Source organism: Lepisma saccharinum, chromosome 9 (genome assembly GCF_977018435.1).
Source record: "Lepisma saccharinum chromosome 9, izLepSacc3.1, whole genome shotgun sequence".
NCBI lineage: Eukaryota > Metazoa > Arthropoda > Insecta > Zygentoma > Lepismatidae > Lepisma > Lepisma saccharinum.
This window is the reverse complement of record NC_139237.1, coordinates 4,459,136-4,486,807: the sequence shown is the minus strand read 5'-3', so window position 1 is coordinate 4,486,807 and position 27,672 is coordinate 4,459,136.

Genomic DNA, 27,672 nt, shown 5'->3' with positions numbered 1-27,672 from the left:
CAAAAATATAAATAGACGGGACACAAGTCTCGCACAGGATTGTACTGGTTATGGGTCCAGACGCCGAAGCCTCTTTAGTCTGCAAACTGCAGTCCAGGGTGTACTATCAGGAAGTGCGCTTCACATGTGGGTGCACTATGTGGAACGGTCACTTTTTACACCTCAACTTCCACAGTTGCAAGACCATCATATTTCTCACATTGATGATTAAATGTTGAATATATAATTCTGATAACATATGTGACATCTCTCTTTCTAAAGTATAAGGAATTAACATTTTTGACGATATATACGATAACACACGCCTGCTCGCTGGCAGACCGTGTTAAGTGGTCGACTTTTGATCTCGCTACCGAAGTTCCCCATTTTGGTAATACTAACTTACTTTCCACACATCGGAGCAGTGTTGAATTACGTTTTTGTTTCACGGGATAAGCGTTTCTGTTCAACTTTGCAAGTGTCTCGTGATGACAACTACCACATTGATTAAAGCTCGAAGAAACAATGGACAATGAGAGGTAAGGCTAATAAGAAAAAAAATAATTTTTCAATTCAACCACTTATACCTAAAGAACCTTGGTATCAAGACATTAACCTTTCAAGAAACTCTTTAACAAGCCTTCTTAGATGTCGGCTAAATTACACCCTAGCACCTAAAGACCTGTATACTAGGAAGATTGTTCAATCCCCAATCTGTCAGTGTGGTGCAACTGAAGGAACACCTGATCATATTATATTTGAATGTCGTCTTAATGTAACTACACGTGATTATTTGTTAAGAGATCTAAAAGAAGCAGGATATAATGGCGCATACACCTTGTCAACTCTTTTGAGGAACTCAACTAAGAAAATAATATATGCACTTACCAACTATATTATAAAAGAATATATTGTATTATAAAATTGTGAAATTGTAAAGTTATGGAATGTAACTGGTACATAATTGAAAAGCTAAAACCAAATATACATTTATACAAAAAAAATAAATGAGTGGGTTTTCAAGCTCAACTGCCCCTGTTTATATCCGCCACTGCAAAAGTAGATATTTTCAGCAATGAAGTAAATTGAACTAATCACAGCTACTCTATCAGAAATGTAGACATTCTCTCCATGTATTTTCAATGGAAAAATGCTAGCCTTACGCAAGGCGTATACATACTTTATTGCGTGCCTCCGTGGGTGTGTATTGGATTGGATTGGATTCATTTGGTATTTTAAGTCCACTTTATGCACAGTAAGGCTAATCGGGACTGGACCTACTGTTTAAAGTGCGATCCGAACCACTATGTGCCTCCACCGGGTATCGAACCTTGGCTTAATTACAAAGGCTACTATACTATATGTGCCGCAGTAGCTCGGTTGTTAAAGCGTTTGATTGCCATGTGAGGGATCTGGGTTTGATCTCAAACCGGGGAGAATCGGGATTTTGTCCACCTGTTCAAGCGGCTCCTCCGCCAACCCAGCGTCCTATAAAGTAGATACCTGGAGGAAACTCAGGGTGGACTTTCTTCCAGTTCCGTAGGAATGTGAATAGGCTCCAAATGTTATTGACACAATCCATACATGGTATATTTCGTTATAAGAACCACGTCCGATATCCTGTGTGTGAGAGGGGGGGATGGGGTTATAATTCAAACATGTGAGGTGATCCTTTTCCTACTTATCCATTCTCCGATTCTTCTTATCCGAGCCCGACCCTGTGGCAGAGTGTTAGCACATCGCGCTGCGACGCCAAGGGTCCCGGGTTCGAATCCCGGTCGGACTTGGTTGTTTGTGAATGTCCATTCATCAATTTCATCATTTCATCACTCATCCCCATATTTGCAAATTAGCCAAGAGGCACAAAACGCGAAGTAAAATGAACTAAATCAATCAAAATCTTCTTATCCGAAATAACTGTCAATTCCACACACTAAAAATGTAGCACTTTTTACATCTTAGCATGCAAAATATCTAGTAGCAAAGTGATGTGTGGATAGAGAAAAATTTACGCTTTGTAACACAATTTGAAAATTACGTAGTTTTTATTTTCAATTTGAACTGACATTAATAATATTCATTAACAATCCCAATGTTGACTAAATAATATTTTACTGGTTCTTCTACTTTCAATTCTTCATTAGCGTAGTCACCGTAACTCTCTCTCTCTCTCTCTATTAGCCTTCCCGATAGCGAGATGGTAGCGTTATCACCTTGTAAACAAGGAGTCTCGGATTCAATACCCGGTGGAGGCACATAGTTACACATCATCACAGACTCCAATTTACACTGCTAACTGCTTGATAGTGCATGAGCAGTGTTATCACTTCTTCCAGACAGTGTTTCCACTTTTAAATTTACAACCCAGAAGTGAGAGAAACTTGCGTTACTAATTTCGGATCCTACTTAAAACTGTAGGTGGCTGCGGTGGCTCAGTCGGTGGCGAAGTGGTTAGCAGAGGGCGCTACAACGCCAGGGGTTCCGGGTTCGAGTCCCGGGTATTTGTGATTGTCTGTCCTGAATTTGAAATGTGAATGAAATTATATGAGTGAATGAAGTGTGATCGAGGAAGCTTCCACTTAGGGGGATTTCCTATTAAAAAAAATAATAAAAGAAAAGTCGGTAACGCGTCTGACTACCATGCTAAAGGTCCCGGGTTCGATCCCCGGCCGGTTCAAATCCTGTAACTTTTCTAACATTGGAAGCTGCCCCGGTGGCCACCCAGCGTCGAATGACATGGGTACCTGGAGGAAACCCTGGCGTGTAAAGGCGGTCAGGGGCGTGATGCTGATCACATCACCCCCACTCATGACCGAATGAAGAAAGTGTGGGGAGTTACCCCCACACCTTATGTACGTCTTCATCATGGCGTGGTGCTAAGCACAAGGGAGCACTTTACCTTTTACCTTTACTTTTAAACTGTAGGTGCAGCCCCGATTAGTCTTACTGTGACTGAAGTAGACTTAAAACACCAAATTAAAATAAAAATAAAAATCACCGTAACTCTCTACAAAGCCAGAGGATCCAGGTTTGAAACATGTTGAGGCTTAGATGTAGCATTACATTCGTATCATTACCCATCATTTTCGTCGTCGCGATTATCGCAAGAGGTAAAAATTGACCCAAAATAACCCAAACAGAAGCTTGGAATCAATCTGAATATTAGTTACGTTGGATACGTGGTAGAATTGTCTTAAACATTACTTCATGTGATGAAATAAATAGTTTTTTTTTTTGTTAGAGACCAATTGCATGTGATAAGTACGTCTTCTGCGATGCATATCTGTAATAACTGTAAAATATATCGTTGTTGCGAACAATAAGTAGTTTGACGTTCAACACACTCTTCGGTTGTTTAGAAATCGTAAGAAAGAAGGATCTCTAAATTTCCGCTTTCACATGTCAATGAAACTTTAAACAGTTCAGTGTAGGTCACAACGAAGATTTATATATTGTTATATCTTATAAACGTCACGAAATCTATTTTCAATGGAATACGATACTACCTCATTACATTCCTGTAAATGTTCACCATTACGGTTGCTTGTAGCGAGCACCAGCACCTTCGTTTAGTGACCTGCGCTCGTTCCCATGTGCGTATATAACAGGTAATTTTTTTTTCGTTTGTTGATGGTATTTTTCCAATCCAGAGTTATATCAAGCAAACATTCTAATAATTTCGTAAAATATTTAGTGAACAAGTTGTATGCATTATGGTTCTTTTGGTTGCTGGTTGCTGGCTATTTAAACGAGGGAAGTGGGGTTGTTTTAACATTTCTGAACCCAAAGGTCAAGCACGAAGAAAAAGTCATGTAAGCATTGGAGTCAATAACAAGGAGATAGAAGTTGAAAGAAATTCTGGAATAAATGATATTAAAAATTGAGTAAAAACAGTTTTCATGATACAGATCAGAACACTCTTCAGCAAAAAGTAAGACATATTGTCTCCAAGTGTACGACACGAACGCATTTGCAGTAAATAGAATAGGTTACTAGCACATATTAGCATATAACGAGAATATGACACATCTTCAGCTTAAAAATTAATGTTCAAGTGAACTGTTGAGCTCAAAATTCCCCAACTGCTAATTTATAGCACGGCCGTACGTGATTTTAATTTTTGTATGCAAGACGCAACGTTTTTCATTGAGACGGGTTCACGAAGAGGAAACAACAATCCATTCATTCGGAATGGAAAAATTCAAAATTTCGTAAACAATGTCGGGAAATTCTTATTTTTTGAAATGCAAAATACTTCTATACACTGGGTAAAACGAGAATTGTGTGCCTTATTTCTCCAAGGACAGTTTATGATTTACGATCACACGGAAAATGAAACGCTTTGAGAATATCGGTGAAAATAGTTCTTACTTTAATTAAACAATAAAGGAGAAAAGTTACATGAACTCACAATGATTGACCATGCAAGTGTACGAATCATTCATTACTCGTTAAAGGACTTGGTCCGCAGATTTCCATGTGCGTCTAAGTTGTATAACCGGAAAACCAAGGCTGATATGCGACACACATTTGTACATGTATGTAGTTCATTAACGAAATAATTTGCATTGCACTAATCATAGATCTTGCTCTTTTTGACAGAAATATGCTACAAAAAAATAATGTAGCATCCATTGGTTTATATTGAGTACAAGGGTACAAAATTATCCACAATGTATTTTGAAATACTAAAATTGAGCAGTTGCAAAAATTTCATTAATGAGTGTAATATTCACTAATGCAATGTTTACCATCGTGCATACAACGCTATGTAACTGGAATTGAAGATGTAAGTGAGTTTCATTTCCAATAACTTGAAAGTCAATACGCGATCTTTACACTTCGAAATGCACATTTACGACAAATTGTTTCACAATAATGTGAATATACAAATCACAATTAACATCTGTTTCTGTTAAATAAAGAATTTGTTAGTAATTACAAATCCGACATACGTGAAATCTACATAACAAATCAGTTAAGTTCACTACGTACTTTGCCATAGTTTAACACATTTTCAAGATACTGATGACTTTTCTTGTAGTAGAGTCGGTTAGGTTACGTTCTAGATTTTGAACTTTCTCATTTGGTTAAAGCAGGTTAAAATAGGTTGTTTGTAATTTTAAATTTATTGGCTTCATTATGCAGACGTGTGCTTCTCCTTTGTAAACGATGGAATATGTTTTCCAACAACAAAACATTGCTTGCAGTTTGTGTATATACCTCCGTCTATATATTTTTTCTCTCTTTTGGCAGCATAGTATTTAGCCTGTTTAGATTGTTGTTGATTTGTTGTTTTAAGTCCACTTTATGCACAGTAAAGCTAATCGGGAATGGACCTACAGTTTAAAGTGGGATCCGAACCACTGTGCCAAGTGCCTCCACCGGGTATCGAACCCGGGACCCCTTGATTACAAGGCAATAACGCTACCACTGCTCCATCGGGGAGGCCCTTAGCCTGTTTAGGGCACGTTTCCTTATTGCATGTCTTTCGTAGCGTACATCTCTGCAAACCTTATCAGCACTTTCTACAAGCAAATCATATTATGAAGATAAGTGTTTTGGAGAACTACACCATTTCCTCGATTATTTGGTACTGAAGTAATTGGGTGTAATTTTAGCGATGGCACTGCAGTTAACTTCAACACGTTCTTTGGTGGAAAATACAGAAGTTCTGCTTTTGGATATCGCACATAGTCTTCTTCACAATAATTGGAACTGCACACTTGCATCTTATACATTTCGTCTACAAGCATGAATCCATTGTTTACTTACGCAATTAACGGCTGGAAATCGTGCAACAAAACGAAAAGTACCCTGGATTACAGATAATGTTAAATTAATTATGAGGTTACGCGACAACATGCTGTTAAAATTTAAACGAACAAATAATCCTGCCCATTGGAATGAATATAAGAGATTGCGTAACTTCGCTACTTCAGTCGTAAGACAAGAAAAAAAGGCATATTTTCAATACATCATTAATTCATCCAACGATTCGAAACACATTTGGCAACACCTGCGAAGCTTTGGGATATGGCAGGAAAAACAAAATGGAGAGCCTTCCACTCGCACTAAATGACGCAAACGCACTGAACAACCATTTCGTCAACGTATCCTCCAAAATGGAAATTAATGAAGAGCTAGTCTCGCAGCAATGTGAGAAATGTTACGCCAGCAGTTTCGACCACGGTGCAGAGGCGTTCAGTTTCTGCGAGGTGGATGGTTCTCGCGTCAGGAAAGCAATATACGAAATCCAATCAAATGCATCTGGATCCGATGACATATCAATAAAAATGTTAAAGCTCTCTCTTCATCATATCCTCCCACCGCTCACGCACATAATCAACTACTCACTCTCCACGGGCAGTTTCCCTGATTCTTGGAAGGAGGCAACGGCAATTCCCATCCCTAAAAAACAGAACCCGGTTTCTGTGAATGACTTACGACATTTTTAAATCGATGGATCAATCTAACGTAACGCTACTGGTGTTGCTCGACATTAGCAAGGCCTTCGACACTATACCGCATAAGCTCCTTCTGGCCAAGCTTCATTATTATAAATTCTCGCCGACTGCACTTAAATGGTTCGAAAATTATCTTAGCGGGAGAAAACAGCGGGTTAAGACAGGGGAGCTATCTTTTCCACTTCAGGTACGAGCTGGGGTGCCTCAGGGCTCGATCCTTGGTCCGCTGCTATTCACGCTCTCGGCCGCTGATTTAGTCAAGTCTGTGAAAATATGCAACGTTCACTTTTATGCTGACGACACTCAATTGTATATATCCACACGCATATCAAAATTGCAGGACGCGGTCGCACTTTTAAACCAAGATTTAAAGAACATAAGCGATTGGTGCGCTTCAAATGGGTTAGTAATAAATTGAAACAAATCAATATTTACAATTATCGGAACAGGCAGTCTCTTGAAACATATTAACATCAATGAATGCGTAATAATTCTTCACACACAGCGTATTAAATTTTCTGAAACAGTAAAAAATCTAGGACTGATCATGAACCAGATCTGAATCGATCGAGCAGCCTCGCAGAATGAAACTGAGGCTAGCCTACTCTGTATTCGGAATAAGATGGAGGAAGGAGGAAGTGAAAGACCTGAGAGATGTTGGAGAAGCAGGAGGGAGGGGGAGGGGGTGATGGGAAGGCTTGGATCCGTAGCTACCCCCGAAGATGCCGCCTTTTGGATCCAGCGCTTCTGGGGAAAATATTCGAAGATCTCTTCTTCACCAATTCCCTATTGCACTCACGGCATGACAGACAGAAATGAACTAATTCTTATTTGCCCAGTTCACGTACGGAAATGTGAACGCATGTAGTAACCAGTGGCGTGTCTAAGGGAGGGGGTGGGGGTCATTACCCCCTTTGGCCCTTTATTCCTTAAAAAAAAGTCAAAGGTAGGAAAAGATGGCAAAATAAGGACCGACCACTAAAACAATCGTGGACACGTCAGTCGCGATCGCCCCTCCTGACAGGTTTCCGGACATATTATGTCTAATATATTTTAACACACTAATCTTGTGTCTTTTGTCACGAAGTTTAACAGTCTCTAGAGTATTTTGTAAAGTTTTATTAAAGACCACTTCATGCTCAAAATAATGCAAGTGATTTTGGAAATGTGAATGTTTTAATTTGTGTAGTGAAGAAGTATTATGATCTAAATACACTTTTGTTTGTAATAAGAAGTTTAATTGCGAGTGCAAGTTGGTAAGGTTTTTGGGGCTTTCCTATGTAAGCAGTGGTGTACCCAAGAGGGGGTTGGTGGGGGGTTATAACCCCCCCTTTGGCCCAGAATTCCTTAAAAAGAGAACGTCAAATGCAGGAAAAGGTGGCAAAATATTCTGAACAGACATTGGATATTCTAAGCCCTCCATAGCATCATCAAAATCATGTTCATGTTGTTTATAATAAGTTATTCTCTGAGGACATATTGTTACACTGGCGTTATTTCACCGCCTGGTATGAATAACAAAAACTGTTGAGTATATAATTTTATTCACTTCTAAACAGTTGCGTTTATGTTTTTTCTTGTGTAGAGATTGTTATGTGCTTGGGTGTATTGTGCAGTAGTTGTGCTGTGTAGTGTGTTTGGGTTTGTCTTGTGTAGTAGTTGTGGTGTCTAGTGTGTTTGTGTTTACGTTGTGTAGTAGTTGTGATGTGCTTGTATGTGGGTTTGTCTTGTGTAGTAGCTGTGCTGTCTAGTGTGGTTGTGTTTATCTTGTGTAGTAGTTATGCTGTCTAATGTGTTTCTATTTGTCTTGTGTAGTATAGGTGGTGTGTATGTATGTGTCTTGTGTTGTAGTTGTGCTGTCTAATGTGTTTGTGTTTGTCTTCTGTAGTAGTTCCTCCATTCATATTGGGGGTTAGGCGTAGAGCTGACAACTCTGCACTGTAAAAAGCAATGTCAAGAATCAGCAATATAAGGCCATGGATGTTCCCAAGGTAAAATATTCCGGAGGTAAAATAGTCCCCCGTTCGGATCTCCGGGTGGGGACTACTTTGGGAGGTCCCTGGACTAAGGATAAAATCTACGTTAGGAATAAGGATATTAAATTAGGCACCTGGAATGTTCTGAGCCTTTACCGGCCTGGGACATTTCAGTGTACAGTTAATGAGATAGTTAAGTATAAATTAGATGTAGTAGCTGTCCAGGAAGTTAGGTGGCCAAAAGAAGGGAATTGCAAAACTAAAAATTATACTTTTTTCTATGGTGGTACTGAAAATCATAATTTTGGAACAGGCTTTTTCATAAATAATAGAATTATCTCGGCTCTTAAAAGAGTAGAATTTATTAATGATAGGATATCATATGCAGTTTTACAGGGTAGGTGGTGTAAAATTATTTTAATAAACATACATACACCAACGGAAGATAAAGATGATAATACTAAAGATGATTTTTATACGGAGTTAGAACAGGTCTTTGATAAATTTTCTCAGTATGATATGAAAATTCTGTTAGGTGACTGTAATGCACAGATTGGCAAAGAAGAGACATTTAAACCCACGATTGGTAAAGAAAGTCTTCATGAATTAAGTAATGATAATGGTATAAGATTGATTACTTTTGCAACCTCAAAGAATTTAATTGTGAAAAGTACCACTTTTAAACATAAAGATATCCATAAATATACCTGGTCTTCTCCAGATGGTAAAACTCATAATCAGATAGATCATATTCTCATTGATAAGAGAAGGCATACTAGTATAATTGACGTTCGTACACATAGAGGTGCTGACTGTGCCAGTGACCATAATTTAGTAATTGCTAAATTAAGAGAAAGACTCTCAGTGATAAATCATAAGCAACAAAATCTAAAAGTTCTAAAATTTGATACAGGAAAGTTTACTGATGAAAGAATTAAGAAAGATTACCAAATTAAACTGTCAAATAGATTTGATGTTTTGCAGGATTTAAATGATGATGAAAATATAAATGAAACAGACGTAAATAAGAATTGGGAGCACATACGTAATGCAATAGAATCAGCAGCTAAAGAAAGTATAGGATACCATAAACCGAGAAAAAGTAAGCCATGGTTTGATAATGAATGTCATAATCTAATAGAAATAAGAAATCAGGCTAGACTTAGGTGGTTAAATAACTCTGATGATACAAATCTAAGCAATTATAATAGAATAAAGCGAGAAGTTAACCGCACGTTTAGAAGTAAAAAAAGAGATTACTTGAAAAGCAAAATTAACGAACTTGAAACAAACAGCAAAAATAAAAATATCAGAGATTTATATAAAGGTGTAAATGAGTTTAGAAAGGGGTGGCAACCTAAAGTAAACTTGATAAAAGATAAAGACGGTGATTTTCTAGCTGACCCAAGCGATATTCTAAATAGATGGAAGAACTACTTTAATGACCTTTTAAATGTCCATGTAGGAGATAAATCAGAAGTCAATGAAGTCCACACAGCAGAACCTTTAGTTCCAGAACCTAACTTGACTGAAGTTAAATATGCTATTAAAAGGCTAAAGAATAACAAAGCACCTGGCATTGATTTAATACCAGCTGAGTTAATTAAATATGGTGGAAATTCATTAATATGTCAAATTCATAAATTAATTTGTTTAATATGGAATAAAGAAGAAATCCCTCAACAGTGGAAAGAATCCATAATTGTTCCTGTGTTTAAAAAAGGTGATAAAATGATCTGCAATAATTACCGTGGAATTTCTCTACTCTCAACAACATATAAAATATTATCTAACATTCTTTTAACAAGACTAACCCCATATGGTAATGAAATTATAGGTGATTATCAATGTGGATTTAAACGCAACAGATCAACTACAGATCAAATTTTTCACATCAGACAGACACTTGAAAAAAAGTGGGAATATAATCAAAATGTCCATCAGCTATTCATCGATTTCAAAAAAGCATATGATTCGGTCAAAAGAGATAAATTATATAATATATTAGTAGAGTTTGGAATACCTAAGAAGCTTGTTAGTATGATAAAAATATGCACCAGTGAAACAGAAAGTAAAATTCGTGTGGGTATTAATATGTCTGAAAAATTTACAATTCATGATGGGTTAAAACAAGGAGATGCATTATCTCCATTGCTCTTTAATTTTGCCTTAGAATATGCTGTTAGGAAGGTAAACGAAACTAAAGAAGGACTAAAATTAAATGGTGTGACTCAGTTGTTAGCATATGCAGATGATGTAGACTTACTGGGGGATGATGTGAATACAATTAAGAATAATGCTAAAATATTTTTCAAAACTGCTAAAGAGATAGGTTTGGAAGTTAACCAAGAGAAAACTAAATATATGCTTACAGGCCGAAACCAAGTGTCAGGTAATAATCAAAATCTAATTATTGATAACAACTCGTTTGAACCAGTTTCCAAATTCAAATACTTAGGATTAATATTAACAAATGAAAATTATATTAAAGAGGAAATAAAAAGTAGGCTTAATTCAGGAAATGCATGTCACTTCTCTCTTCATAAACTTTTGTCTTCTTGTTTAATATCTAAGAAACTAAAAGTTAAAATATACAAAACAGTAATCTTGCCTGTAGTATTATATGGGTGTGAAACTTGGTCCCTTACATTGAAAGAGGAACATAAATTGAGAGTATTTGAAAATAGGATCCTTAGGAAAATCTTTGGACCTAAAAGGGATGAGGAGACAGGTGAGTGGAGAAGGTTACATAATTTAGAACTACATAATTTGTATTCATGTCCAGACATTATTAGAATAATTAAATGAAGAAGACTTAGGTGGGCAGGCCATGTGGCACGAATGGGAGAGGAAAGAGGAGTTTACAGGATTCTTGTTGGGAAACCAGATGGTAAGAGACCTGTAGGAAGGCCAAGACGAAGATGGAGGGACAACGTCGAGATGGACCTAAGGGAAATCGGTAGGGATGGAAAAGAGTATATAGATCTTGCTCAAGATAGGGACAGATGGAAGGCCTGTGTTGCTGCAGCCATGAACCTTCGGGTTTAAGAAGGCTAGAGAGTTAGTTAGTTAGTTAGATCATGAACCAGCGGCTCGATTGGTCTGAGCAGGTGATACAACAATGTGGCAAGGCGTATTCGATATTAAAAAGCCTTTATCTTCTGGTAGACTTCCTCTCTCCTAAGATAAAATTAAACCTAGTGCAGTCTCTTATCTTCCCCCTATTTGACTATTGCGATGTCGTTTACGGGCTAAGAATAACAAAAAAGCTTGCAATAAAAATACAGAAAGTTCAAAACGCATGCATTAGATATGTATATAGAACAAAAAAAGTGTGAACATATTCTCCCTGTTCTTAATGACCACGGAATCCTTTCCATGGGACGATGGAGAAAACTGCACTTGTTTTGTACACTGCACAACATAATTAATATCAAGAGCCCAAACTACCTCTTTTCGAAATTAAACTTCAGAAGCAAAATTCACTCGCATTCAACCAGAAACGCTGCCAGTTTCAGCTTACCTCGTTGCAGAACTTCAGCTTATCAGGCCTCTTTCAGCTACGCAGCACCCAAAGCCTGGAATGCACTACCAAATCTAACCAAAAATCAAAACTTCAGACGTTTTCGCGATATGCTCCGTGAATCACTGATCAACGATCAGAAGCAGGGTAAATCAACTTATGAATAATGATAAATACTGTGAGTTGCCAGAATTTTTTTTCTTCTTACTATCAACTTTGTCGACTTCAGTTACTTTATTACCTAATTCACTGCCAATATTGTTCCAATGTATATGATTTTATTCCTATTGTATTTTATTGTACTTTCTTGATCAATTTCTTTGTAATCTAAATTTAATTTTAATTTTTAGTTTTCATCTGCTCTATTGTATAAGATTTTATTCAATTTGTATTTTATTGTACTTTCTTGTTCATTTTCTTTGTAATCTTGAATTTTATTTTATTTTAATTTTAATCTGTACTTTTTGGGGTTAGGTGGTAGACCAGCAACAGCTGAACCTCGCCCAGCAATAAAGTCAATTCAATTCAATTCAATTCAATTCAAATCTATGATATTTTATGTCAGTTCCTTTAGTATTCTGGTTATAGTTTTCATAGCTTGCTACAGCACAATTAAACATGATTTTAGTCTACAAGTACAATAAAAATAAATCGAAAGCTACAAAATCAACAACTTGTTTGTTCCGATTTTCGCGACGCGTTAGCAGCTGAATGTGTCCCGCACAAACCCGATCCTCCCACATGACTTAATGCATCCACGGACGACTGCGCATACGTACTGCACATAGCATCGAGCACCCCCTGGAGAATTATATGTGGTAAAGGGGGATGAGGTCTTAACCTAAACCCAACCAGGACCTTTCGACTGATAATCACCAGCAGAGTCAGTAATAAGGCGACCTGTGGTCTTAACTCGGGTACCTTTTTCTCACCACTAACAAGAATTTTGATCGTTTCGCAGGAAACAGCAGCTTCAAGAAATTCTACGCAAAGCTACGTCTTGGAATAGCGATATCACATAAATATATAGAATTGTGATCAGGAAAAGCAGCGATAACATCGCCGAAATTTAACCAATGATACAAAAGAAGCAGTTGGAGGATTAGAACGAAAGATTCCGACCTGTATCTCTGGCAACGAACTAGGTGTTACCTTAGCCTTAAAAATAAAATCCGATACAAAAAAGTAACGATACCTGTGGTGTTCAAAGGAGCCGGTACGTGACATAAATAGTTGTTGCAAGTAGAAATATTAAGGTATGCTCGCCGCCATGATAGTATCCCCCTTTCTACGAAATTTTTGCTTAAAGTTGATTCATCATATAAAAAAGGCTTACGTTTCCGGTCTAGTAGTACTTGGAGGTCTGTGACAGCAATAATATTTTGAGAAGGGAGGGGTTCCGTGAAAATCGATTGCTGTGGAAACATCAATGAGGTAAGCAGAGATATATTTCAAATTATGGAAGAGTTTAGAATCGAAATAAACAAGCAAATCTATGTAAACAAAATATCACAGTGTAGTTTGGCTGGTGATTCTACCTTCTCCCCTCTAGCGTTTGGAATAGACCTTTCCAGGTACTTTTGTCGGTAAATTTTCCATATCCGGAAAACGGATTTCTTCACATTTACAGGAGAAATTACTTACCGAATACATTTTCTTTGGAATTGTGGAAGTTCGGGGAAGTGTTTTCTCGCATCGTTCATTGAATTTTGCCGGTAAATCATCTATTTTTCGATATAAATGTGTGACCGATGCACGAAAGCAATTGCATCCATTTACTTCCAGGTGGATGTAGCCTGTGTGTGATGACGTAATCCGGGCCAGTGTTTCCAAACAGGCGTTTTGGTAACTGGTCACACGTGTTTTTTGGCTGGCTAAGAAAATTTGTTCACAGTTATACAGAAATTTGTAAACCATTAACAGACTTGCTCAAGAAAGACAAAAAAGGGGAGTGGAGTAAAAAGGAAGGAAATAGTTTCTTATCTCTGAAGGATGCTATAGCCAGAGATGCTTCGTTATCTCATTTTGACATGCAAAAGGAATTTTTCATACAGAAAAATGTACTTCATACATGCAAGTTGGATTGGCATAGGGAGCTATCTATTTGAAATTGATAACGGGGAGCCTCGTGTCATTTATTATGTAAGTAGAAAATTGAGACCATATGATGAAAAGTACACCATTACTGAACTTGAGTGTTTGAGTATAATTTTTGTATTCCTAAATTTAGACAATATGTAGCTGGTACAGTCATATGTGAGCACCATGCTTTACAGTGGCTAAACAGCTCGAAGAATTGGAATGCTAAGCTCACCAGATGATTTTTACAGTTACAAGCTTACCAGTTTCAAGTTCACTACTGCAAGGGCAAAGAAAATGGTCTGGCAGACCTGCTAAGCAGAACATTTGAAAATTAAGAAACTGAAAACTTACACATAAATACCACAAGTGAACCGTTCCGTAACAACATACTTGACTTTTCCGTTGACTGCGTGGCCTCCCCGATGGAGTAGTGGTAGCGTCGTCTCCTTGTAATCAAGGGGTCCCGGGTTCGATACCCGGTGGAGACACAGTGGTTCGGACCTCACTTTAAACTGTAGGTCCAATCCCAATTAGCCTTACTGTGCATAAAGTGTGTTACAACGTTACTTACTTTGTAACTATGCAATTCCATGTTAAAAGGAAAATTGATATAGTGTTACCTCGAGTTCTTGTTAATGTCTATGATACTACATGTTGTGACGCAAATATGAACGCGTCAATCAAGGCGTTGTTGAACTAATGTATTAACATTTCTGTAGCAATCTAATGAAGTCAGCTGGGTAACTTAAGACAACGGGCATTTATTATGATGTAAATATAGATTTGCCAATCAAAGATTACACCATGTAACAAAAATTTGTTTAAGTGAAATTTTTTCCTGTTTCCGATGCAGTTTACTACAAAACACTAGAAAAACACAATTTTACATGTGAGAAATTGTTTTTAATGAAATGACAACGATTTTCTGATTTTTTAGTAAATGCATGTATTTGGGACAATGAGAGCTGGTTTACGCTGATAAACAAGTTTTGAACACCTGTCAAAATGGAGTGAAGAAAATAAGCAAAGGGCTACAGTACATGAAGACCTGTACATTCCATGTAAAGATAATAAGGTCTCTAAAAATGTGTTGTTTTCCTAGTTTTCCTATTGAAATGTCCATCAGCTTCTCTGATCAGTCCCCAGATGTAATCGCCTAGCGTTCGCTCATTATACTGTCCCTGTTACCTTCTTTCAAACAATTGTAAGTCCTGATGGAACCTTTCGCCCTGTTTCTCTGAGTATGCACCCATATGGGATTTGAAGACAGACATCTAGATGTGAGTGGAGTACATGCACCTTTAGAGACATTCTGCATCCCATTTCTTTGTAGTTATTCAGGAGACCCTGTACTATATCTCTGTAATTTTCTACCCTGTGATTACCCAGGAAACTATTCACTATGTCCCTGAAACTATTCCAGGTATTTCTTTCAACAGGTCGAAGCTTTCTGATGAAGTCGTCAGCGTTAAGAAGTTTCTTCACTTGAGGGCTCAGAAAAATTCCACCCTTTATCTTAACCTCGGATAGTTTGGGGAAAAACAGTATGGAGGTACTAGAAAGCTTCCACATTTGTATGTAATAATCTTTTCACAAATTGCTTGATGAGACCAAGCTTAATATGCAGGGGAGGCATTAGGATATTTTCCTGCTTGAGAAGGCGTTCCCACTTCATGGTTTTCTGTCCAATCTCTAACTCCGTCCTTAATGGACACTCAACAATCTCAAAATGTCTACCTGTATCCCTGCTATCACAAAGGTAGAGAAAACAAGGATACTTTGTGTTTACCCCTTGTAAGCCCATCAAAAATGCAATCATTTTAAAGTCACCGGTTACATCCCACTGAAGTTCAGCATAGCTTACCACCTGCAGAAGATGTTGAATACTGGAGATGAGTCAAATGAGCGATTGGAATTGATGATCACAGCTTTAATGCTCCTGCAGGAGCTGTCAATGAAGAGCCGCCAGTCCCTTGGGTTATATTCAAACCCTATTTCTTTAAAAAGGCCATCCACACTGTGGCAATAGCATATTGTTTCTGTGAGAGTGAAGTATTGTGAGAAAGTTCATGACGCTTCCTCTGGAGGGATATGTTGCAGGTTTTATCCAATAGGTTCCACTGCTTTAATCGCGATGTTAAAATTTCTGCATTGGATTTTGTTAGTCCTAGATCCTTGATTAAGTCATTTAACTCAGTTTGCGTGGGGAAGTGAGGTGTATCATTTGCATCCCCTGAGAGGCCTTCTTCGTGGTAGATGTCGGTATCCGATTCAATACTGGTATCTACACGTTCATCCCATATTGGGGGACGAGAAGGAACAGGAAGCTCCTAACTGTGTGGAATGGGACGGACAGATGATGGCAGGTTAGCATATTCAAAAACACAAGTTTTCTTACCCCTCTTGTGATGGGACAAGTCTACAACACAGAAATAGTAGTTGAATAGGTGATCCGTAGGTTCTCGCCAAATTCTAGGTACGCCCAATTTCATTTTCCTGTTTTCTCCTCTATACCAGGCTTTGAGAAGGGATCTACAGCACCCGCACACAACATGTGGTGCCCATTTTTTGTCTTGGTCTCTCACAGACATACCGAAATAAGATTTGAACTCTGAGAAGAAGTTCTTGCCCTCCTTTATCCTATGTTTTAGTGTCTTTGAATTAATAAAGACGCCACACACATAGCAAAAACTGTCTGTATCATGCTTACAACGACAAGAAGATGTCATCCTTACTTACTGCGACCCTCCAAAACAAAAACAAAACAGATTTTAGAATACTAGGTTGCACAGTTTTATCTTATCATGAATTTTCCTATGCTTAATTCATGTTAACCAATACATTTCATATAATTGACCACCATTACCAGAAAAATAATTACATGAAGGTAGCAAAAGCACATACATATTAGTTTTGACCTAATTTATCATAAACAAAACAAAAATTCACTTAAAAAAACACATTTTTTTGTTACATGGTGTTATCAATGTTTGATGAACTAACCTAATTGTAATTAAATAATGGCGGAACATTTAAATTTGTATAATTCCAAAATGTAAGATTTTATCAACGTTAAAGAAATAATTGTTAACTCAAATGAATATGTAAACTTTCTTTGTAAATTATTAATAGCCAAACTATGCATTTTTCAAATATCCTTCTGTTGTAATTTGGAATATTGTAATAAGAAATTACATAAAGACAGGTGTTCGAGTTTGGAACTTTGAGTATAAATAAGAAGCAGAGTGGTCTGTGAGGAGGTCTGTTCTGGTGTCAGTCTAGGAAGAAGTGAATAGGTGGAAACCGCTCTTCTGTAAAACTTAGACTGGCCAAATAGGAACGGTCTAATCTAGGAAGAAGTGAATAGATGTATGCCGCTCTTCTGTAAAACGTAGGCTAGCCGAATGGGATATAAGTTCCAATTTAGGAAGAAGTGAACAGGTGCAAGCCGCTCTTCTGTAAAAGCCTAAATTGACCATCTCGGGTGATAACTCCAAGTCTAGGAAGAAGTGAATAGGTGTATGCCGCTCTTCTGTAAAACCTTGGTTTGGGCCACCCTAGTTTGACCTTTCTAGTCAGTTATAAATTATCTACTATAGCTCTTTTCAGTTCTTACGGCGGGCGCTCTAGAAGCTGGCATGGAAAGTGGGAAGCGGGAATTACGCAACAGACCAACCAGACAACGGCAGTGGCGCCGAGAGACACGACGCGGCAGGAGAAAGTACTACGTGAAACTCGTTCTACTGGCCGCCACGTTTCTTCTCGTGCTGGAATTTTCGCTTCCACGCTGACCACTTCCCCTGCCAGCTTCTAGAGCGCCAGCCGTAAGAACTGAAAAGAGCTATAACATTTGGTCTCAAAGTTCCAGTTACGAGTTACCTAAGCACTTTCTGTAAGTACTCAATCGGCAAATAAACATTTGATTAAAATTTCACGACTTTGGTTGGATTTGTTCTACACCTACCCTGAAGATAGGTTTCAGTGTAGACCTTTAGAGCCTCAATGCTCCCGGCTATAGGAGTAAAGGGTGAGGAAAGTTTCTAGGAACGTAACAGATCCTTTTTGGCGCCCATCGTGATGGCCACGACAGTGTAGAACTTCAACCACCGACGTTGGATACCTAACAGATTCTTCTTGGCGTACAACGTAGAGGCTCGACAATTGAATAATCCAGCCAGACGACTATTACGGAAGAGGTCCTCGTTATAATCGAAGTTGCAGTATTGCCGTAGAAGCTGAAGAATTCTGACCACTGCAGTCGAGGAAGATGACCAACGACGAGTAGAAGATTCCTATAAGAAACAATACCTTGAAGACTTCATTAGTTTGCTTCTTCAAGAAAAAGGACTTACATTTTAAAAGTGTGAAAACTCAAATATTAGTATTTAGTCATTTCAAAAAGGTATTTAAGGGAGGAACAAAGAAAATTAACCACGGTGACCTTCAAGTGCTGCTCTGATGACTCCAAGTCCGAAGAAGGAACAGTCAAATTGTCAAGGATGCGAGTTTTTGTTCCACTTGAGTTGTTTGAATATGGATGCTACGAATGAAGATGTTGATAAAACTAGTTTTAAATGCCAAGGTTGTCAAAACAAATCTGAATCTGCGAACCAAATGATAGATTTATTGAAAACGTGGAGACAAGAAGATGAAGAAAAGAGACAAAGAAAGACAAGAAGATGAAGAGAAGAGACAAAAAGAAAGACAAGAAGATAGTAAAAAGATGAAATAATTGATAGAGGATGTAAGATTAGTGTAAAATCAATAAGAATGAGTTACAAAAAACTGTAGAAGAATGCCAAAAGGGAATGAGGGCTGAAATAGAAGAATTTAAACAAGTAACGAGTCAAGAACTGAAAGATCAGATGGAAGCAACCCAGCAAGCCTTATTGGAAGAAATATTAATAGGTGAAGAAAAAAGTCAGAGGAAAACAAAAGAAACTGAATTAGCAAGCTTATTTGAAAGTTTAAGGCTTGAAACTACCAAGAGCTTGATGGAAGAAAAACAGCAAAGAAGAAAGGAAATGGAATACGAAAGAAAGGAAGTACAATGGCAATTTCACAAAACTTCTAGTGAAATAGATTCTTTAGCCATGAAATTAGAACGTCTACCTTTGAGTGCTAATTCAGTAGACCAAAGTCAGAGGATTCACTCTGCCAATTTGGCCACTCCTATCGCTAGTGTATCTAAGAGGAGGTATACTGAAAGAAGTAACCTCTCATCCTCTAGTGCTACGTCCGACGAAGGTTCGGATTTGAATAGAAGCCGATGCTCAAATAAAGTGAAAAAGTCACCAGAATTCTTCAATCACCTTTCGGAAGAAGAGACTGACAACAGAGTTAGGAAATCCAAATGTCAGAATTTTAGACTGGCAGATATAAAAGCCTTAGAGAAGTTTTCTGGAGAAATAAATTCAGTCTCGGCCGAACGATACATCGAAAGTTTAAAGACCTATCTAGATATAATGGCATTTTCAGAATTTTACAGGTTGAAAGTTTTACGTTCCTTAATGACAGGGAAGGCCAAATCCTGGTTTATAGCAAATGAAGGGAAGTGGAAGAGTTTTGATCAGTTCTGTTATGCATTTCGAAAGCAGTATGCTTCTTTAGAGGCTAAACAACGAGAAATGCAGCTGTTAAGGAATAAGAAATTTCAGAGGTCCCTTGGATTAACGTTAGAAGAATACTGCTGGGAAGTCTATGGAAACTACTGTAATCTGGTGGAAGTAGTAAATCAAGGTGAAGTCTTGCATTTGATAATCACGACAACTGGTAATGACTCGAGATCCAAAAACCATGGAACAACTAGCAAATTATCTTAGTCGATATGAAGCCTCCGAACAACTGGAGATAAGTAGGGGAGATAAGCCCAAGATACAAGACCGAAGGCAGTTTCAACCCAGAGTTCGGCAGACTCAAATAGTTTCGTCTAGATTTAACAACGAAAGTGAAGGAGCGACCAGAACACCTCAGAATCCTAATAGGAACAATAATAGAAACCAAAGGTGTTACCAAGGGCGGAATTTCTATAGCAACGGCAATAGAAGTCAAGCATATAGACGACCATGGAATCAATCCCGTTTCCCCAACAACCACTTCAATAGAAATTCCAATACAAAGGAAATCTCCTGCCAAACTGAAGAAGTCCCGACTGAGTTAAATCCTGTCGCTCCAGCTTGGGAAGGTTCAATGCTCCTAAATCAAAATTTAAACCAACCCTCGTTGTAAATGAAGCTCTCTCAGAAGGGAAAACTGTATCGGAGAAAAATGAGAGTACCGACAATTTCCTCACCGAAGATTTTTTAGAAGTATTGCATTTAGAATTAGAAGTCGAAAAGGAAGAATGGAAAAAGATAGAAGAACCTGAACATAGGGGAATATTGTTTTCCAGGAAACCAGAAATTAACGCTAAAATTTTAGGATTGAATATCAAGTGTACTCTAGATACAGAGAGTGAATACACTACAATAAATTATAAAGTCTGGCTTAAGTTGCGAGACAGATTACCAGGACTTAAACTTAAAAGAAGTACTGAAGAAATGTTATTGAATTTTTCTAAAAATTCTAGGATAATTGGATATAGGCAGATCCGTTTTAAAAAAAAGATAATATATATTTGAAGACTCAGTATATAAGTATAGTCCGAGATTTGGATAAGGACCTAGTGTTGGGAAAGCCGTTCATGAAAAGGCACATGGCGAGCTTAGAAGCAGGAAGACAGAGATTTTACATAATAAAAGATGGACAGTTAGTAGAAGAGGACCTAAGAGAAGAGAAATACCTTATAAACAGATCCCAGGGAACTGAGGATGTTTCCATAAGCCGAGTAAGCGTTATTGCTTGGTAAGCCAACGAAAGGCTACCAGGGGAAAAGGTTGATTCCCTTACTCATCGATGATAGAAGGGAAATTGTTGTAACAATTTAAAGGAAGAGGCTGAGTCCTCATAGCGTTAGCAAATATGGTTTAAATTGTAAACGTTTATAAGAAAGGCCAGATTTGATAAAGAATGGTTTAATGTTCAAGAAATGTGAGAATCTCTAAAATTACTGTTGTACAGTGACATTAAAGGGTCATTAACTAATACTGAATGGTCTAGCCTGTAAGAATGAGTATATATTTGATGTTACTTTTATGCTACGCAAATAAAAAAGGGTCAAAAATGTTATAATGGTTAGTCTTGAGAAAGGAATAAGAACTAATGAGAGAATTAGAATTTCCTATTATGTAAAAGATAAAGTTTGAGATGATTATCAGATCAAAGGTTTAGAAAAGAATGATTCATAATTATGACGACTCAAATAATTTTTTTAACTATTATGTGGATAAACTGAAAAATATGATATTTAAAGCCAAATTGTTTTTGAATAGGCTTATTACATAAACAAGATTAGATATTCAAAGGAAATATTTGTCCTAATTTTGTTTTAAGAAGTTGAACATGTAACGAAGAACCTTTATTGTTTACTATAAACTTCTCATAACAAAGATGGTTGATCTGTAACTGATATGACTAAATAAGTTAACATTAATTTCAGTGTTATATTCAATAATTAGTTAACATTAATTTCTGTTTTATATTCAACAATTCGAAAGGTTTGTGATATATTTGTTTGTTAAATCATTAAAACTGTTGTGCTTAATTAAAAAATAATTTTCTAATTAACCCAAGTGTGTTAAAGATTTCAGATATGGGTTACTAACAAAAGTTTCTTTGAAAAAAGAAGAAGAAGAGAAGAGAAAAGTTGTGAACAAATATTTATTTTAGGTACTTAATAACTTTTGAGAATTGTATGATATGTTGATTTAATAGTTCTATTTAAAATTTGGATATAACATTGTATTTAAGAAATATACTTAATTGAAAAGCTGACCATATGATTTCTAGTGTTTTGTTATAAATGTTGATAAAGCATTAATATTTGGGAAACAATATGATTATTAGTTCTACTGATCTAATCATTTAATTTGAAATAATAATCCCAATTGCTATATATATAAATAAAAACTTTATACTCAAATGAACCTAAATGTAAGTTTATTGGGATTAAAAATAAAAAAATGTATAAGAAAGGCAAAGTGTTTAGAGAAAGAAAAATTTGTTTCACTTTCGTTTCTCAAATTTTCCTTTAAACTACCTGTTACGACGTTACTTATTTTGTAACTTTGCAATTCCATGTTAAAAGAAAAAATGATATAGTGTTACCTCGAGTTCTTGTTATTGTCTATGATACTACATGTTGTGACGCAAATATGAACGCACCAATCAAGGCGTTGTTGAACTAATGTATTAACATTTCTGTAGCAATCTAATGAAGTCAGCTCGCTTAAGACAACGGGCATTTATTATGATGTAAATATAGATTTGCCAATCAAAGATTATCAATGTTTGATGAAGTAACCTAATTGTAATTCAATAATGGCGGAACATTTAAATTTGTATAATTCCAAAATGTAAGATTTTATCAACGTTAGAAAAATAATTGTTAACTCAAATGAATATGTAAACTTTCTTTGTAAATTATTAATAGCCAAACTATGTATTTTTCAAATATCCTTCTGTTGTAATTTGGAATATTGTAATAAGAAATTACCTAAAGACAGGTGTTCGAGGCTGGAACTTTGGGTATAAATACGAAGCAGAGTGGTCTGTGAGGAGGTCTGTTCTGGTGTCAGTCTAGGAAGAAGTGAATAGGTGTATGCCGCTCTTCTGTAAAACCTAGGTTTGGGCCACCCTAGTTTGACCTTTCTAGTAAGTTATAAATTATCTACTAACAATTGATCTCCAAGTTCTAGTTACGAGTTACCTAACCACTGGCTGTAAGTACTCAATCGGCAAATAAACATTTGATTAAAATTTCACGACTTTGGTTGGATTTGTTCTACACCTACCCTGAAGATAGGTTTCAGTGTAGACCTTTAGAGCCTCAATGCTCCCGGCTATAGGAGTAAAGGGTGATGAAAGTTACTAGGAACGTAACAAGTGGACCTAAAAAACGAACTCAATAAATCGATAACTTCGTAGCTGCGGAGCAGCGGAAATACCCCATACCTCGTCCTATCATACAGTTTTTGGATGGTACACTCAAGGAAAATTCAACAAGGTCTAGAAATTGTTTTAAATTCTACAAAAGTTTGTTAAATAACCTGTTAGTCACTAGGGATTATCACTTTTTGAATGAATGAAAGGTTTGCCTACCAGAATCATTTGTACCAGTAGTTCTTAGAGCTTACCGTGACAATATAGGACATTTTGGAGTAGATGAAATGATTATTATTGGAGAAATATGGGGAAATTTGTCAGATCATAAGTTGCAGATTGCATTACATGTCAAAGTACTAAAGATAACACCCACCCAGACAAACATTGTGAGTGCACAATATGGAAGTTAAAGACATTGTATTGTTGATAGATATTCAGGGCCAATTTCCCAGGGGTAAGAGAGGTGAAAGGTTCTTACTAACTGTTCAAAATGCTAAAACTAGGTTTCTAAGTGCATACACTTTACGTAGCAGTACCACCGACAGCATACTACGGAAGCTAATTGATGTTTATTTCTTGCACTTTGGAATTCCAAATTTAATAGTAAGTGAGAATGGTGTTCAGTTCAATGCAAATAAGTATGTACAATCATTAGCCTCTCTAGGCATAAAATTTGTTTACACCCCACAAACCAAGCTGTAACTTAGTAGAGAGGATAAACATGGATTTGAACCGGCTCATGCTAGTTGTCTGTGAAGGCACGCATAATGCCTGGCCAGAACATGTCAATAAAGTTGTTAACTTGTTGAACAGAAGTGTCAACTATTCCACTGGTTTTGCACCGATAGAGCTTCAGCTAAATTATCCCATTGACAATGCAGTAAAAACACATTTTGACTTACCAGCTGGTGAAGAAATTAATTGGGAACAGAAACTATATATGGGCAATATTAATACAACCGTTGAAAGGAACAAAAGAAATGCTAAGATTAATCAAAAACTGTCAAAAAGGCAAAATGTCGTTATAAGTAACCTAATCTTTTTAAAGACACACTTTCGTAGTAACCTGTTGGGTGTCATCACCCGAAAGTACTGCAACACCTACTTAGGTCCATACTACTGTTACCTGGTGGAGCGGACTGATATCTTCACATTGTTGGATTTCTTTACCGGTCAGATGGTAACCAATCAGCTTGTAGAAAACATGAAGCTGTTGCACTGCACCGAAGGTAAAATAACAATATACCTCAGGATGCTGAAAGGTAAGGGACCAGATCTTTTCCCACAAGATTCTATGTTACATAAACACACACTTTACAAACGGGAAGTCTTCATCGAGGACAGGAGGCTGGGACAATATTTAACACAATTCTTAGGATGGAGTACACAGAGTCAAGTACTTTATTTCCCCTTCAATATAAAAATTTGTATTTTAAGGCAATATTTGCCTTACCATTCATTTTCCGGACTTAAAAAGCGTTGATTACAGTGATAAATCAGTACTTACATAAATTTTCAGTATAAAAATAACTAATTTTTAATAAATTTTATACATTTTGAAACCTAATAATAACAGTTAAACTATAAATAACTTAAATCTACAGTATTAAACTTGTATTGTTTCATAAAATTGAATTATTGTAACTTAAAATCCAAATTTTGTCCGACAAGAAACTCTAATTTTCAATTAGCCATAAAATGCATACTTATAGCTAAATCTTTATGAAAACTAATTAGTGAACTCGTAAATAACTTTGCATTGAATTACTAAGTAACACCAAGAATTTGCATAATTTTATTTTTTTATTCTGTTTTTATTCGAACATGTCGTTCTCCGAGGATTGTAAACCGTAGAAATCTTGAATTTCTTAAAAATTTGACTTTTTTCATGATATTTCCTTGGAACTTGTTTAATTATTTAATTCAAATGTGCAATATGGTATGTAAAATGCAAATGGTGAAATTTGGTAAAAATCAGTGTTGCCAGCTATTTTTTTTTAAAAAAAATTCGACGTTCCGTGGAAATTCTTCTAAGTTTCATCTTTCTGTTGATGTACTGAGTTAACCATCATAGCTGGCATTTGTATACTAATACGGCATTTGTATACTAATACAGCATAATAATTACTCATCAAAAATAGTGTTTATTCCATTAATTCTATTTTCTTCTCAACGATGCATACTTTTACCCTTCTAAATGCAACGAACGATGAATAGTAATTTATAATAATAATCATTTCATTTTTTTATAACTCTAACTTGGGGATAACTAATTTCTTATAATAGATAACGTTAGAAAATCAAAATTTATATTCTCTGATGGAGTCTAGAACCAAAAATGTATTTTGGTCAACATTTCGGAACTAATTTTGAGATACCGGGTAACTTGGATTTTTTTTTCGGTGTAGAAGTTAGGAGTAGGGAAGGGGAAGATTGGAGCACACCGCGTGTCACCTCTTCTCACAACAGCTCTTGAGACGCTATGGCAGTGCGAGCTGAACATAATTATAATATGAAATATGATCAATTATTGCAGAATCTGATAGATTTCATGCGAGAAGCATATTGTATCTTACTGTATACCTCCTATATGTTTTGGTTGTTTTTTTTCAACATACTATCTTGTTATCAGATTCAGGGTTATATATATGAGGATTGGGTTTTGGATATAATTGGTTTCTGATTTCTTTGAACCATGACAGGTCGACATTTGGTCCTAAGGGGCTAAAACAATTTTAAAATGTTATTTAAGTAAAATCTTACAATTACACACGAAAAAAACAAAAATGATAAACGTGCTTACAATTCTTTTATAAATGTGTTTTAATTTTTATGTTTATTAGGTACTCGTATAACATTTCATGATAATATCTACTCAAGGAGACACTATTATTTGTTGTGTTTATACCATATGCTTTTGTTCATTTTAATTACTTTATTATTTTATGATTTTGTACTTTTGCCGGGGTTTTGTTGTACTCCTGTTTGTTTTTTATACTTGTGCCCGTAGTAAACTTGTATCATCAGGTGCATCATTATAACTTTGCACCTGTGACTGTAAGTCCCCTAATATAATTTTATTAATATGTAACTTGTAACCAACCGGTTAGTTTTGTTTATTAAGAGCAATTAGCACATTTATGATGCCATATGATTTTTATTTCTTTGTGAGAACACATTGCTTAATATTTTAATGGTCATTTGTCTGGAAATATTTTATGAATTGTATTGAATTGTATAACCTATAATTTGATCCATTTTTATTTGTGTTTTATCTAAAGTGTATTCTGATTTAATTCTGCTAGTCTTTGATAGACTAGGTATACCAACCCAGCCAGAGGCATGGAATGGGCATGGATGATGATGATGATAGATCGGTCCATATGTTGGACTGACTTAGTATATTTTCTTTGCAATAATAATACCCAATAAAGGTTACAGAATCATGAAGTACGATATTGTCAACTAAAACTAGTATTCATGCACCAGTTATGCTTAATGATGTTTGATCTCAATAATAGTTATTAATTGATTGGTTATAAATGGTTGAGTAGAGGACTTAAGTAGTGTAAAATACAATATTATAAACTCGATAAATCATGAGCCCCCCTCAGGCAGATTTGGCTACACTTAAAACTAGCTCAAGATGTGCATATGAGCTTATTGCTCAAGTGTGGTACTCTGTCTAACCCAAGATTTTTGTAAAAATGCCCTCGGGAATTTCCAGTGAAATGATGAGCCCCTTCAGATTGATTTGCCTACACTTACAAAAGCTACATCTGTGAGATTGTTGTCCATAAGCTTGTTAAAAATATGCCCCTCTTGATATTGTTTTTGCTACACTTAAAACTAAGCCAAAATGCTCATAAGAGCTACCCACATACACCCACACCCACCCACATACACCCACACCCACCCACACCCACACATATTTACTTCCGGTCAACTTCCGGTCACTTCCGGCCCATTTCCGTCCCATTTCCGGTCACTTTCGGTCACTTTCGGTCCACTTCCGGTTTACTTCCGGTCACTTCCGGCCCATTTCTGGACACTTCCGGTCTACTTCCGGTCATTTCCGGTCACTTCCGGTCCACTTTTGGTTCACTTCCGGTCCACTTCCGGTCCACTTGTGGCCTATTTCTGGTTTATTTCTATTGCATCACGTTGTGCAACAAATTATTTTCCAATATTATGCAAAAAATTATTAGGCATGTGTTGTTTTCTGATTGGTTGGTTATGACATAATGTGATGATGTGTTATATTCTGATTGGCTTATTGTTTCAGATGTTTTCAATGCGATCCGTGCTTAGGCTATATAAAGAGATTTTGCATTACATATCAGCCAGTATTGTGAGAGTTGTTGAAGAGTAAGGGTATGTTGTTGCAGTGCTCCTCATATTTTTTTATTAAAAATTAAATATTAATAATATAGAATATCTTATAATTAAAACACAAAAATATTGCAAATTTATATAAATTGAATTACAAATCTATTTGATTTAATATACAGAATGTTTTATTATTCATATCAAACATATTTGTAATATATTGAACAAAAGGTTTATATCTGCCCCAGTTTGTTATACATGACACATGGTGTTAGGTTATTGTTTTTCTAGGACATGCCTGTGTAAACATGCATTTGTGCTAAGGCAGTGCTTC